General features: G+C 23.8%; 1 protein-coding gene across 6 annotated transcripts in view; it reads left to right on the top strand.

The window, feature by feature from the left end:
- The window catches only part of LOC122716347 (stress-activated protein kinase JNK), a 154,440-nt gene that overhangs the window by 37,320 nt on the left and 100,640 nt on the right, over positions 1-16,480 (top strand). For 3 of the 6 annotated variants that reach the window (XM_043939351.1, XM_043939350.1, XM_043939352.1), the window contains one exon: positions 9,693-9,794. The exons of the other annotated variants lie outside the window; for them this stretch is intronic. The gene's annotated coding sequence lies outside the window, so the exon portion shown is untranslated. The remainder of the gene's footprint in view (positions 1-9,692; positions 9,795-16,480) is intronic. 6 annotated transcript variants of the gene reach the window in all.

Genomic DNA, 16,480 nt, shown 5'->3' with positions numbered 1-16,480 from the left:
TGAATTAAGATAAAGTTAAATAAGTAAATATTGAGTAAAAGAACTTTTTCTTAAAATTTAATTTTTCAATTTTTTCTTTTTTCAAATTCTTTGAACGAATAATTGAAATTCTATTACTTATAATAAATAAATGTATCATATTTAAATATTTATATTTTTTTTAAATTGAAATTATTATATTAAATTATATTCAAATACATTAAATTACACGTCATTTTATTTCTTGTCATTAAATCCCTATCATTTGACCAGTTTTTATCTTAAAAACAACTAACATATAACATATCCTATTAAAAATGATAAAAAACAATTCTTGATAACGTTATTCATAAACAAAAATAATATATATTAGGTAAAGAATTATAATTAAAATTTAGATGATAAACATAATAATAGATGTATTTTTTTTCTCAGTTTAGATTTTGATATTTCTAATCTATGTAGTATAATGTGAATTTAAAAATTGGAAATTTGATTTTTAATAATTTTAATAATAGTATCAGAATATTTGTCATTTGTAAAAATAAAACTTTTATTACTAAATATTTTAAATCATCTTTACAATTCTAATTCTAAAAAAATGTTTGCAATGTTTCTTTCATTCAAGATTTCTCAGGAATCTTTTTACTGTTATTTTTGCAAAAATAAAAAAAATGCAATAAAAATATTATCTTTTCTTTGTATTCATATTTTTTATTTTCGAATTAAAATCATTATTATTTTTTTTTTAAGTTATAGTCTCAATTTTTAAACTATACATGCGTATAATATTAATTATACTTATAAACTATACAACTATACAACTTTTAGATAACTAATAATCTTTTGTTTTCAAAATAACAATCTCGTACGGAAAAATCTGACATTATTTATTGGCCAATCCAATATAATACTGATTTTCGCACGATGTATACTTGCCATGTGTCCATGATTCACAAAATAGATATTTCATCTATATTTCATCATATTGGTCGATAGAATAACATGCACATTCCATCCAACATGTTATCACAAGTAACATGAAGATTCTCGAGGTGTGAAATATCATAAGATAAGTTTTGAGATCTTATATTTATTTCTGACTCATAATCAAGAACTCTTGCGATATCGTTTAACAATATTCTTAATTGTCCTTTTTCTATGCAGAAATTGCACTGACTCATAATGAGTTGCACGTGAAAAAATTTGTTTGTTGATGGAAAATCCCTTTAAGGGAAGTTGGAATCGATCTCCAAAATCTCAATACTCTTTCATGTTTTTAAATAAAATTTTAAAGTATTAAATTTCGAATATTTTGTTCTATTTTAGTTTATATATATTTATTACAAAGTTCAAATAACAAAAACATAGTGAAACTTTGAAAAAAAAAAGTTGTTCCATGTACAACTCATTATCCTCTACATATTCACAAAGTTTCGTTAAAAATAAAAAATTATTTAGTTATTTTCACGAGCTACTGTTATATTATGACGACCAATGTATCAATAATACACGCATAATTTTCGAAAAAACTTTTAATTGTACTTGAAAATATAAAAGATTAAATAAACTTATTTATAAATATTAATTTTCAAACTTTGCAAATTTCACGTCTCCATTTGCAACAAATACTGTAACATTGAAACCAAAAAATTAGGAACATCTGAGACAAGAAAAATTTCATTAAGAAAAATGTATAAATGAATAAATTAATAAAACATTTCTATATGCATTCATAGAAATTTTAGACTTACTTGTTAGACCAAACGTGATGTAAAATTATCATCACGATCCAGTGAATCCTTTCTTCTTCTTTGCCAATTATTGATCACAAGATGCTATAATTTCTTATATATCTTCCTACACATGCTATTAATTAGAAAAACGATAAATTCAATGTACACGATAGCACGAGCATCTTCGTTATCAATTATAGATTACATTAAGTACCTTCTTTCTTCTTTATTATTCGACTTAACAATCTAATTTTTCTGATCCATCAACGAATTCGATCGCGAATCCTCGCTTGTTGAACTATTTATTATATTACGTATCAAGTGAAAATGGCGATAGAAAAGCGCTCGAGTTTAAAAAGATGGCGAAAGATTGATGGTACGAGGAAGGAATCTCTTTCAAAAACAAAGAGAAAAGAGCAGAGTGATTTTGGCAAGGTACCTAGTACTTTGAGCGATAACTCGAATTAAATAGCCCGTGATACTAGAACGAGCTTCGATGCGCATCGTCACGCACGAGCTCGTACCGTTTGTGGATTATTATACACGCAAATGTATACAACCAATCTCCTAACACAGCTCGTTTCCGTTATATTCGTTTACATATTCGTTTACATTTGTACTCATATTGGACTTGCTCGTTTGGAACGCGTGAAAAGATATATCTTCTATTAAAAAATCATAAGATATATATCTATTCTTAATACATAGAATTCAAGTTTTGAAGATTATATATTATATAATATATAAGTTTTGATTGAATAATTATGTTTCTTTGGTTATTAGGTATTCAAGTAATGTCGTTTTAGAAATCTAGTTTTAATTGCAAAGAATCATATATGCACTGTAAAATTATTGTAATTGTTATAATTTGTAATATTTGTAAATTTTATGCTTCAATTTTATAGGTTTACAAAGATAATGTTAATAGAAATATGACATGAAATTAAAATATATTATTCATTATTATTATTAATAAAGAATCATATACATTACATATATATATATATTATAAAATTATAATAATTACAATTTGTAATATTTGTAAATTTTATGCTTCAATTTCATAAGTTTACAAAGAATTTAATGTTAATGATAATATAATATAATGATAATATATATTTCTCATGTTAAGTTTTTAAATAAAACAATGAAATTTGAAATTTCACTTAACTATAATATAAATAAGTATTACAATAGAAGAATTGAATGCAAGAATCTGTATTTAAAAAAATTGCAATTTTTTTAAATGTAAATTTAAAATGAAATGCATCTAGAAAAATGTTTTATTTTTTTATTTTACTAAACGAGCTGTGTATTTGAAAATTTGAAAATTGGATTATAAGTGAAATATTTACAAAAACTATTTTTATTATAAAATATTTTATTTAAAATTATTTTCTTTGATAAAATATATTTTTATATATTTTATTTGCATTAAATTATATGGAGAAATTTTTCCATCGAAAAATTTTATAGATAATTAATGAAAAGTAAGCAGCTTAAATCTCATTTAATATATCTTTTATTATTATTGTCTTCTTAAAAAACATTTGAGCTTCTTGTAAACATCATGGAATAAATAATGATATAGATATCATTCTTTGTAACAATTAATAATTACATTAGATAAAAATTCTGTGGAATAGCTCTCACAGAAATTAAAATACAAAAAAAAAAATTCACATATTATATGCAATTATAATAATACAGATAGGAATTTTGCTATGTGTTATAAATCAAACAATAATAAAATTATTTTTCAATATTTCAAGTAGTTTCTAGTAGCAATAGAATTCTATTTCTTGCGCTTCTATTTCTTAGAATTCATCTATCAATTAAATAGATTACATCGATAAATAAACAATTTACAAAAAAATAAATCATAAGAAAATTTTTCCTCACTAAAATGGTATTACATATTATATATAGAAATATAAAGTATAATAATAAAATTAATATATTACATTCGATTATTCTTTGAAAAATTGTTCATACAAGATAAATTAATATTCATAAAAAATTTGAATATTTGAATTGTAATATTTGAAGAATTAAAAAAATAAAATATCTTTCGAGAAGAGAATTGTTATTTCTTTTATTTTTATTAATTTCTTTTCTAATAAAATTACGTTTTTAATAAGCCGATTGTCACTCGTTAGGATGATCTAATAAATATCATTTGCACTTTTTTCCACTTTATAATACCTTCCTTATCGTTCTTAAACCGACTTACTTTTAACGAGTTCAAAGAAAATGAAATATAAAACGCTTAGCCGATCGAAATTATAACGATAGCATTAACAGCATCATACTTACAATTAGTTATCTATTGTTGTAACTTCGGCCATTGTAATTTCAGTCGTCCAAGGATTGCTTTATCTTTATCTTTTATTTTTGCCCGCTATTGATAGACACTAAGTATGGTGATATTAGCTCATCCGTTATTATATACATTTTAGGTTCTGACCGCCGCTATGTGTTTATGTAAACAGTTGATAAGTGACGGACACATAAGTGATATATATATATATAATATAAACTGGTAATGTAGCAGAGCAGTACTTACGTAGAGTACAGTATAAATTCAGTAGTATAATACAAATGCGACACATTGTATTTAGAGTCATGGATTGTATTCTCTTTCAAGTTTCCGAAGTTTAAGATTTTTGTCATAGATTTATTGAAATATATCATTACTTTACATTTGACTGATTTTACGAAAAATCGTTATATCGTGGCTCGTTTTTAACTATTTTTTTTTTTTTTATAAATATCTCAAGATCTATTGACAATTATAAGAAAAAAATTATTCAAAATATTGGTTGATTTCTATATTCAATATATTCAAAAATCATCGAAATTGAACGTTCTCTAAATTATTACTTCAAATTATTTTTTTAGATCAATAAAGATTTCAGGTTTTTTTTTGCGTGAAAGAAAATTTTTGGAGAGAAAAAAATGGATCTTTAAATTTAAAAAATTCCGGTATAGAGGAATTTTTTAAATTTTAATTTTGACGCGTTTGTAAAATATAAGCTGACAAAATGTTACACGTTGTAATAAATCGAATGATAATAACGCAAATATTGATTTACACATCACTCTTCGCATCTAGAAATTTTTACTGTGAAATACATGCGTGTATTGCGTTATCGCAATTGTTATCAATTTCACACAATAATCGCATTGTGGTAAAGTATGTTGTACTAATTGTGTATATGATATTTTTATCTATAATGTATACGTATAGTTTCGACTTAGATTAATTTAGATTAGTAAAGTAGATATTTCGACCTTGCATTGGACATTTTCTTAGAATTGATCGTTTCCACAATTTGAAGGAAATGAAGAAGCCATTCGTAGAATTTGATCATTATCATAATTATGTAATACTGATTATTATGCATCGATAAAAAATAAGAATTAATTAAATTGTATATTATAAACTATAAAAAAATATTAATTAGAAAAACATTGTATTTTATTGTTCGATTATATTTTTAATAGTAAAGGAAACTTGCTTTTAATATTCCAGAATTGGTATGCACAAAGAAGAGTAAAATTAATTTTAGAAGCATTTCAAAAGAACTTTGAAGTTTTAATTTTTTTTATTGTTTTCAAACACGTTTTTAATTTTATTTTTCATTATATTAATAATAATAATAATATTTTTTAAACTTTATATTGTAATTTATTGATATTTTAAAATGAATATGTAAATTAAATAAATAAGTTTGTTTTTATTATTTTAATATTGTATTAGATTTCACTTATCAAGGATAAAGTAAATTCAAGTTGAAATATTCTTTTCAAGAATACTTTAAGAGATAATTAATTCAAATATTCAAGAAAAACGTTCCTATCAAAACTATAAATATCATAATATTCATAATATCTCTCTCCTTAAGAAATTTAATAAAACAAATATCTTTCAATAAATTTTTATTTCCCTTTTGGTAATTTTAATTGTTCATCTAAAATACTTGTCGCTTACATAAGTTTTAACATTAAACTAAGTAAAACAATTAACTATAAATAAATTGCGTCCTTTCATTTTTTAAAAATAAAATATTATAAGATTTTTAAACAAAATTAAATAGAAACAAAAATATAATGATAAAATTATTTCTCGTCGTGTTAATTATATTATTTTTTGTCAGTCTCTTTTTTGGCTGTTCGAATTTCAGACAGGATCGTGGAAAAGTTTATTTAATCGTGCAAAACATGACGTTTATTTTACCTAGATGTTTTCTGCGAATAGATTATGACGTGCTAATACATGTTATAATTTATAATAATACACAATACATAAGAAATATTTTGAGTTGAGAGATATTATAAATTCTTTTACACAAAACGTTTCGCTATGCAACGTTTGGCAGCAAAATAACACAGAAAATAGAATTTCTTTACTACGTACTGTATATATCGTTCAAAATTTAAATTATTACGTATTTTCTCAGGAAATCTAATAATCGCATTTACTATTTTGTTATACTTGTGGACGATCTTCAAACTCGTTTTGTAATTGACGTTTGCGTTAATAATACATTATTATTTAAAAGTTTGGAAACAGTTAATATTTCGCATAAAATGAAGAATATTTTGTAAATAATACGAAAGAAATCATTTATAATTAAAAATAACGTTTATCGATAAATATTTATTGTCAATTATTTTAGTGAAAAGGAAATCAATGGAATTTAATTTAAAATTCGTTCAGAGGTAATGAGAAATAAAACGTAATCATTTTGATAAAAATACAAAAAAGCAAATATTTGATTTTTAACTTCCACTCATGTGAGATTTAATTTTAATAAATGTGACTTTGCAAAAATATTTTTATTTGAAGTTTTTAATCGTTTAATCTTTTGACTAGTAGTGTTTGTCATCATTTATATCAATTAAAAAAACAATAATGAGATATTTTACTGGGTTTCTACATAATTATTATCGTTATTTGTGGTCGTATTAATAAATTTTTTGTCACATAACCTTGCAAATGGAAAACCATCAAAATCATGTTAGCGTTGAACATCTATTACATATATTCTAAAAATATATTATTCGCTAATGATCAATTTTTTTTCGTGATTATCCATTGAAAACGCAATTGTATACGCAATTTTTCTAAAAATGAAGAAGGATAAGCGAATAAAAAAAATCTGTATAATCAAGAATTTCAATTGAATGTAAATTTTCTTTTATAACTGACCTCGTCATGTAATTTACATTAAATTACTATATCGATTATCATAATTTATATAATTATATTCGTTAATTTGTTTTTCTGAAAATAACCACCTTTATGTAAAAAAATAAAGAATTAGAAGGTAATTGGAGAGAAGATGCCTAAGATTTCTCATTAAATTTACAAATTGATACACATGTTTCTGTGAAATGAATTCAATTTTTATGAATTTCATTTGTTATCTAAACTATACTGTTACCTAAACTAATTAAATTAACAAAAATATATATATATAATATTTTATATATAAAATATTATTTATATATAAAATATAAATAAACTAAATGTTAATCCATACAATCTGACACGTTATTCCAATATATTATTTATTCTTACCTTTGTTGATTCAACATCTTTCCAACTTTTTCACTAATTATTACTATATTAATAAAATAAAATCACATCAAACAAGAAACTTCTTAAAATAAATTATTTTCAATTCAATAATATCATATATTATTGATACGTAAACATGAAAAGGTATACACAATTTGACACGTTACTCCAATACATTATTTATTCTTACCTTTTTGTTGATTCAGCATCTTCTCAACTTTTTCACTAATTATTACTATATTAATAAAATAAAATCACATCAAACAAAAAACTTATTAAAATAAATTATTTTCAATTCAATAATGTCATATATTATTGATACATAAACACGAAAAGGTATACACAATTTGACACGTTACTCCAATACATTATTTATTCTTACCTTTTTGTTGATTCAGCATCTTCTCAATTTTTTCACTAATTATTACTATATTAATAAAATAAAATCGCATCGAACGAAAAACTTCTTAAAATAAATTATTTTCAATTTAATAATGTCATATATTGTTGATAATGTAAAAATGAAAAGGTATACACAATAATTGCTATTTACTCTACCGATTCGTTTTATTATTTATCAAATGGCGCCACAACATCTCTGCATAATCTGTAAATTAAATCGAGAGCGAGTCGAGGAGGAATCCATAGAATTCGGGTAATGTCGTGGATGGCACAGGGCGGCCAGACCTTTATCGATCCATCGTCGAGCTTGCCAACTTAGAAACCCCCATGATCAAGGCCATCCCGTGGAAAAAAAAGCGGGAAATAGTTGAACTCGAAGGGAAGAACGAGAAGCACTAACTCCACGAAATTGGAGAAGGGTCGTTTGATTTATAGCGAATAGCTGTTCTAGTAGGATGCTTCGATTTCGCAAGTTGTGTACACCGATCCTCGCTTTCTTCCATCATTTTGAAGATACAAAACGTTCTTTATTTTCATTTCGATTTCGTGATTCTTTTCTTTCCATATGACCTAATTGTACGTAGAATGAATTTAAAAAGGATAGACTTATGGACTTATATAAATATAGACTCGAGAAAGTATTTGAAAAATTTGATTTTAAAAATTTTCGTGTATGGAACGTAATAGATTATAAGCATATTTGAATGTGTGAAATCAACTCAAATTTGTATCATTTTTTTCATGTTTTATATGATATTTGAAACTTGAATATTTTATATTTTAATATTTTATTTTATTTCTATTGTATTTAGAAAATGAAACTTCATTGATTCAAGTCTCTTCGATACTTCAATACGATTAAAAAAATACGATTATAAAAATATTTCTCTCTAATCATTATACGTACATACGTACATATTCATAATGTTTCATATATTATAAAACAGAATTATCATTGAATTTGCATAAGAGCAAATCTTTGTTTATTTATTCATTCATCCAGAAGAAACATCAAAGTCAATATCATCAAAAGAATGTTTTGATTTTTAATGATAAAATACAGGCAGCATCGATTGACATCTGAATACTTAAGCAATCTATAAACGTTGAAACGTATTGCGATTGCAGAAATCGAGTAGATAGGGTTAAGTCAATATCTTGCACGAGGCTGAAACATCATTCTATCATTTCTAGCATTCTTATATAAGCCATTGATGGATTTTGAATGGATATCTGTATGTTTGAGCATCTATAGCCAGCAATTTTAATGTTCTGATGATTCTATCTTTTATTTATTCGCTAATATTTTATGTAAATTAACAAATAAAATAAAAAATACTATACCTGAAATGATGTAATATACTGTGATTTTATTGCTATAAATATTATATCAATTTCAATAATACATTATTTATATTTTTATTTTACAATATTTTGAAAATTGTAATAAAATAGGAAAACTGAAAAACTTATCGAAAAACGATAAATATATCGTTATTTTTCGTATCGATTTTAACAATTATGAAAATCAAAAAAATACCATTTAATCTTTATTTTAGCTAAATTTTAATTATTCTTAGAAATTTAACTATTATATATAGATAAAAATTGATATCTCATATCTTCGCTCGCATGAAAACAATCTTTTAAAAAAATTATTGAATTTAAAGAAATCTTTATTTTTTTCCATCGATAAAAAATATAATTGACAATTGAATATTTAAAAATTATACTTTATCTTTTTTCAAAATTATTCTTTTCTATTATAACTGAAACGTTAAGTTCAATCCACTGCCTGTTCGCAAGTAAATGGAAACAGTTCGTAAATTATATACGTTTAACACAGGATATTTGCAATCAATGAACAAATATGCTACGAATTGAACATTGTTTGTCGAATAATTGTAAATCGCGCGATAAACACACGTCTTTAAAGCATTTTTTATTCTTTCTATTATTTCTGATCGAATGTACTCTTTTTGTTTCAGGTACGTAATCGCAGTGGACTTGTTTCTACCGATATATCGAACTCGCACGACTACCATATGATTGATACATATCATCTTCGATGCTATCTCTACATTTAGAAGGTAATGAATTAATCGTATGTTTGTTCATCGTCTCTATGATGCGAAATCTCTGCAATCGCGTACGTACTCGAAAATAAATGCAAGAAATTGAATATATAGTTTTTTTGGTTAAATTTCAATCAAATTCCAATAATTCAATTGTTGTCACAAGCAGAGTTTTGTTTCAAGAATTGATTCAAATATGGTTTATCAAAAGTTTATTTAAATAAAAGATAAGTAAACTTTAAAGAAATAAAGTAATAATGATGTGATAAAGAAAATTCTATTTTATATAATTTCGGTCTTAGAAGATGATATCAATGGATTGTTGAGATTTTTTTAAATTTAAAATTTAAACATTTATATAGGATACTAGAATTTATATAGGATAATAGAATTAGTTTTGTTAATAATTAATTAGAAATCATCATTATTCAAATAAATCTATACAAATTGGAAATATTAAAATAGAAAATGATATTCTATGTTTTGAAATGTTAAAAATTTGTTAATATAATTGAGTTTGTATACCATAATTATATTTATCATAGATGCAAATATTGTAAATAAATTTTAATAAAATTTAATTTGATATTACTTTGAGAATGCTCCATAACTTGGACATTATTTAAATAAATTATTTTACTTAAAAAAAATAATTATCAAGTTAATATATTATTTTATTTGAAATAATTGTGTTGGCTTATTTGATTGTATAAATAATTTTTCTCTAAATTATTTCTTTGAAATTTGTTTGAAATAATTTTTCATCTTATTTTTTATATAATCAAATACTTTCTCAAATAAAATCTCAAATATTCTAATTCTATCATCAAATGTATCCGAAATACAGATTTTCATATAATGGCTCTTATATATAAATTGAGGATACATATTATTAAAGAATAAATACATAAAAAGAAAAACAAATTGATGAATTGTATTCTTGATAGCAAATGCAATAATAAATATTTTTAATTATTTAATTAATTCAATATTTTATAATATATATATTATATTACATGTATAATAATGTACATATTAAATTATATATTTATTTTATTTATTTGAGACAAATGATATTTGATATAAAAAAATAATTATTTTAAAATAATTTATTCTAACGAGACACAAAAGTAAAATTACTTTTCACGTGTTTTTATTTTTAAAAATAAAAATAATAAAGTATTGAAAATAATTCATTACTTCAGATAATATATTTGCTATCTTTTATTTGAAATAAAATATATTCTTGCTCCGTATGACAAATATTTTGCTATACTTTTTTCTTTTGTATATTACATTTGAAATATACCGCTAAATACAACAACAAAGTATATATATATTTGTTATTGAATATATTTGCCGCAATCGAAATTATGTGCGTTTAATATTTGTTTTCATGTTGTCATTCGTATATTGGAAAGGATATTTTCTTTCTTTATGCGTGTAAATTGTCGTATACAATTGATGACAATTAATACCGTATAAAAAAGTGTTGATGAATCGAAATAGACATTTGTTTTGATATTTTAAATAGAAGTGGTAAAAGTTATTATTATTATTTTATAAGCAATTATTATTATTATATATCAACTCTTTGATACAAAGAACAATGGAAATCATTAGCAGGCGATAATAAAATAGAAATAAAGAACAGAGTACAAAAGAAAGAAAAAATAAAAAGTGAGTAAATTATGTATTAAATATATAGATCGTTTAAAAAAAATTAAAAGAATTACAGAAAAATTCGAATATGATACAGTTCGCATGATTCGATGAATCGCATTTTTTTTTAAAAATTAATATCTATTATTATCATATATATNTACAATTGATGACAATTAATACCGTATAAAAAAGTGTTGATGAATCGAAATAGACATTTGTTTTGATATTTTAAATAGAAGTGGTAAAAGTTATTATTATTATTTTATAAGCAATTATTATTATTATATATCAACTCTTTGATACAAAGAACAATGGAAATCATTAGCAGGCGATAATAAAATAGAAATAAAGAACAGAGTACAAAAGAAAGAAAAAATAAAAAGTGAGTAAATTATGTATTAAACATATAGGTCGTTTAAAAAAAATTAAAAGAATTACAGAAAAATTCGAATATGATACAAAAACAATTCGCATGATTCGATGAATCGCATTTTTTTTTAAAAATTAATATCTATTATTATTATTATTAGTTTATTTAATAGATATACCATTTATTTTATGTTTTATTATTTATAAAATTTGGTTGTAAAGATTTTTCTGGCCAGTTACGTGTTTCTCGTTCTAACTGATTGGAAATTAATTGCAATTTTCCAATGGAATGCTGATTTGATATAAATGATCATTGAAATTCCATGAATTCTATTCTCCTTTTTAACTCGGTTATTGCAGGTATTTATGATTGATCGTTAATAATATTAAAATATTTTTTCCCTAAAATTCTATCATTTCTGAAATCAGAAAAAATAATTATTATAATTATTTTAATAATAATATATAATTATTAAAATTATCTCATTGTCTAACAGTATTTAAATATAATTACAAACATATGTATTATAATAAATATTAATAATCATCCACAAAGGATCTGGTCAAATTAAATTATGCATTTAATTTTTAAATGAAAATTCATAAAAAAGAATGATTTTGATAAATATTTATTATTTGAAAGTAGAACATAATGAAAAATTGTCCAGCTTTTGCAATTTGTATAATATTATAATATTTGTATAATATTATAGATATACTATTTATCTATCTAGATATAATTTTATAAATAATATTATAGATATAATATATATAATATTATAGATATACAGCATTATTTATCTATATTTATATTGATATATTCATTTATATTTTTCTAATCAATAAAATAAAATAAAATAAAATAAAATTTTCTTCGAATCTTTTTTCGAAAGCAATCAATTGATTTTATAATTGACACGTATATTAGTATTATGCAACCTCTTGCATAAGAGAAATGATACAATTGAATTTATTTCGAATAAAAATTTTCACCATTCTATTACATGTTTATTTTATGTATGAACAAATACTTCTCAAGACATTCTTATTTACTATATATATGTATATCCTTATGTTATAATATCTATATATCAATATAAACCATTTGTGTTGCGTCATTGTGATTGTATAATTCATCGTTGTCTACGTAAAAATATTATTACGATGAATTACGATGTTTGATATTATTAGAAATTAACTATTTTAACGAGAACTTAAACTTGCGTTTATCGTGCAGTTGTCTGGTGTGACCATGAAACTTTGAATTGTGACGAGTAATCGAGGAGTGTATAAACACAGTATATATAATACCGATCGTTTATAAAATACAGAAGTGTGCAAATAAAGAGAATTTCCATTTTGAATATAATTGAGCATAATTGTACGTAAGCTATTTACAAGTTGTAACAAGGTCTGGATAACAATATGATCCAAAGATATAGAATCGATCCATCGATTCATCAGTTTTTCGTTATATCAATGAAATAATAAGATAAATGATTAAGTGTAGTTGCATTTAGTTCTTTTGTTAAAATAAAGAATACGTTCTATTGCAAACCCATTGTTTCTTGTGATATGACACAACGATTTATAATTTCAATTAAAATAGCTTTATGTTAAAATATTTCCTATATATTTTATCAAGAATGATGATATAGGATAAAATTGTTAAATTTTAATTTTTATTCAAATTTTTTATTTAAATTTTGTGTCACTTGACATTATTGGTTACAGTAATAATTTATATTTTATCGCATGTACGATTACGATATGAAATGACTTTCAGATGACCTTGACCTTAAATGACTCGATTGCTACGATCCCTCCAGTGGCCTTCGATTGGCTTTAATGGAATGATTATCTAAGTTCGTCATGAAACAAAATTAAAAATCCTTTTATATAGATTGTTTCTTTTTCAGGTAAGAAATAGCGAAATGTCTCATGAGAGGTGAACATTGAAATTCACTTTAGAAAAGATATTTTAAAAAAAGAAACATCACGTATAAATTATTTTTTTGGCAAAAGAAGTGAAACAAGTGGAGGAAATTTTATTATCAACTTTTCTTTTTAGAAACGAAAAAATTTTGAATACAATAATCAATTTATTTATTTATATTAATTGCTCCAAAAAGTTTCCAGGAATGCATATATACGTGATGAAAAAAAACTAAACATTTTAATTTCGATTCGTTTTAAATGTCGAGCAAAGGAGAGAAGTAAATGTGAAAAAATAAGAAAGAAACGTGTAATAAAATTTTTCCAATTTTTCAAATAATTTGAATATCCATGCAATTATTAAAATACAATTCTTTGTAATCTATAATATAAATTCTATTTACAATAATATTTAATACGCAATATTCTAGGAATCTTAAATGCAATTGAGATCGAAACAACATTTTATTATTAATAATACTGTTATAATAATAACGAAGAAAATGCTCACTCTTTTACTTGTACTCTTGCTATCGTATTTTATCGATTTTCCGAACGCGCCGATTAATTAGATTCAATTTACATATTGAATTTCATTATTGTTCACGAAAAAAAAAAAAATTGCACTTTGCACGGAAAAAATGTATTTTAATTGTGATTGCATGTATAGCAGATATTTAAATTCGAAAAAAAAATTATATTCTTCTTTCTTTTTCTATTGTTTTCACAAGGAGAATCATCTGCTCGACATGTCACTGTTTACACAACAATTGTGTTTACTATTGCAATTATGTATGCACATAAAATTCAATATAATGATGTAATAATAATTTTGCAAATAATTATAAAACTAAAATCGAGCATCGATTAAAATTGAAAAATTGTTCGATACGTTTAAAACCTAAAAGATACAGAAAAAGCTTTTCCCTCGAATATTTTCTTTCTATTTTTCAATAAAAAAAACTTTACTCACGAAGAATCGAACCATTTCGAAGAGTAGATTATTGCAAAAGCCATTGGTGGTTTAATAACGACATCTTGATCAATATCATGTATTGGAAAATTAGCTGAAGGAATTGCGCTATTCCGTAATTTCGCATTTACACACATATATATATATATGTATGTGTGTGTGTGTGTGCGTGTATATAAGAGGTATATAAGAGAGATTACCATTACGAGAGACGTATTTGCTTTCTATGCGCAAATGCGATAATTAGCCTTCACTTACGAATGAATGGGGTTGGCTGGCGTATTTGCGTGGCGCACAGCTCTCGTTCTCTGATTAATGGAGATGGGTCTCCTGTGTTACGCGTTTTTACAAAGTCTCCGGTTGAAATCTCTTTTCATCGAACCCTCGAAACATTTTCTGCACGAATAATCGTGCCTCTTGCCGCGTTTTTATCCGGGAAAACAATATGGCAACGTTGAAAACGCAATTATTAGAAAAAAAAAGTTCGCAATTTCACGATGTAATCCCCAAAGAAAATTGATGGAATGGTTAAGTTAAGTATGCAAATGGTTCGATGATCCCCCTTATCAGACTGTTAATTAATCTTTCAATAATTGGAGAGAGGAATATGAAGTAATTGTTATATTTTTTAAGATGAAATTTAATTTTCTGTATAAATTGATATTGCAATTTTTCAAAACAAAATGTGACATGTGTATTATATTTATTTTTTTTTTCCATAAAAATTGTTAAGAAACCATTAATCAGAAATTGATAAAATAAATGTTAAGTTATATGTTTATGAAAAATTAAGAATAACAATATTATTTATTATTCAGAAATTTACAAATATAATAAATTTCAATATTTCTTAAAATTAATGTAAGACTAATGTATAAGATTATTCAAATGTTATATATGTAACTACACGTAAAGTCCCTTCTTTAATAATACGGAAAAAAAAAATCAATTAAAAGCCATTAAAATTTTTTCTACAAATTTGATCTTTTTATGTAGAAAATTCTAACTTTTCCCATTTTCTACATAAAAAAACAATATTAAAAATAATTATAATTTATCTTTTTCTATATTATTAAAAAAAGATCTACTATACATATATATATACTATACTATACTATATATATAAAATTTGAATACATTGCAATAGTCTCGAAAAACGTAAACCATTTTATCATATTGTCGCCAATATACGTAGTTTTGTGATTATATATATACGAAACGAATTCTCGAAAAGAACAAATTTTGACTGAAATAATGCGTGCCATGAAATTGTCCAATGATTAATTGGACAATGACAAAGACTGTCGTGTAATGTAATATATTTAATTCACGTAGAATTTTTTCAACATTCTGAAAAAATGATCAAACGCATGATTATACAAATATTAAATAATACCTTTTTTATCTTCAACAAATTATCCCTCGACAGGATTTGAACGAATATATGACATAAATCCGAGCGTATCGTTGCAACGATATAAGAGGCCATAGTGTAAACTAATGCGAATAATAATGTAGCGTCGCAATAATATGTCTCGCTGCGCGATGAATTTGCCACGCGCAGTGTTATTTCGACCAATGAATATTCATTGAGCAGCTATCGGTTGGGACACGCGTAACTCAGTGACACGGTAACGCGTGATACTCGTACGCAGATTGAATAATAGTTGCACGCGCGATACACGTTTCGTATAATACACGATATGGTTAATATTAAATATTTTCGCACATTTTGATTTCCGCTCGTTTCGGATCCGTT

This window comes from Apis laboriosa, unplaced genomic scaffold (assembly GCF_014066325.1).
Source record: "Apis laboriosa isolate Shangri-la unplaced genomic scaffold, ASM1406632v1 scaffold45_cov149, whole genome shotgun sequence".
Classification (NCBI taxonomy): Eukaryota; Metazoa; Arthropoda; class Insecta; order Hymenoptera; family Apidae; genus Apis; species Apis laboriosa.
This window is presented reverse-complemented; position numbering and strand designations above follow the sequence as displayed.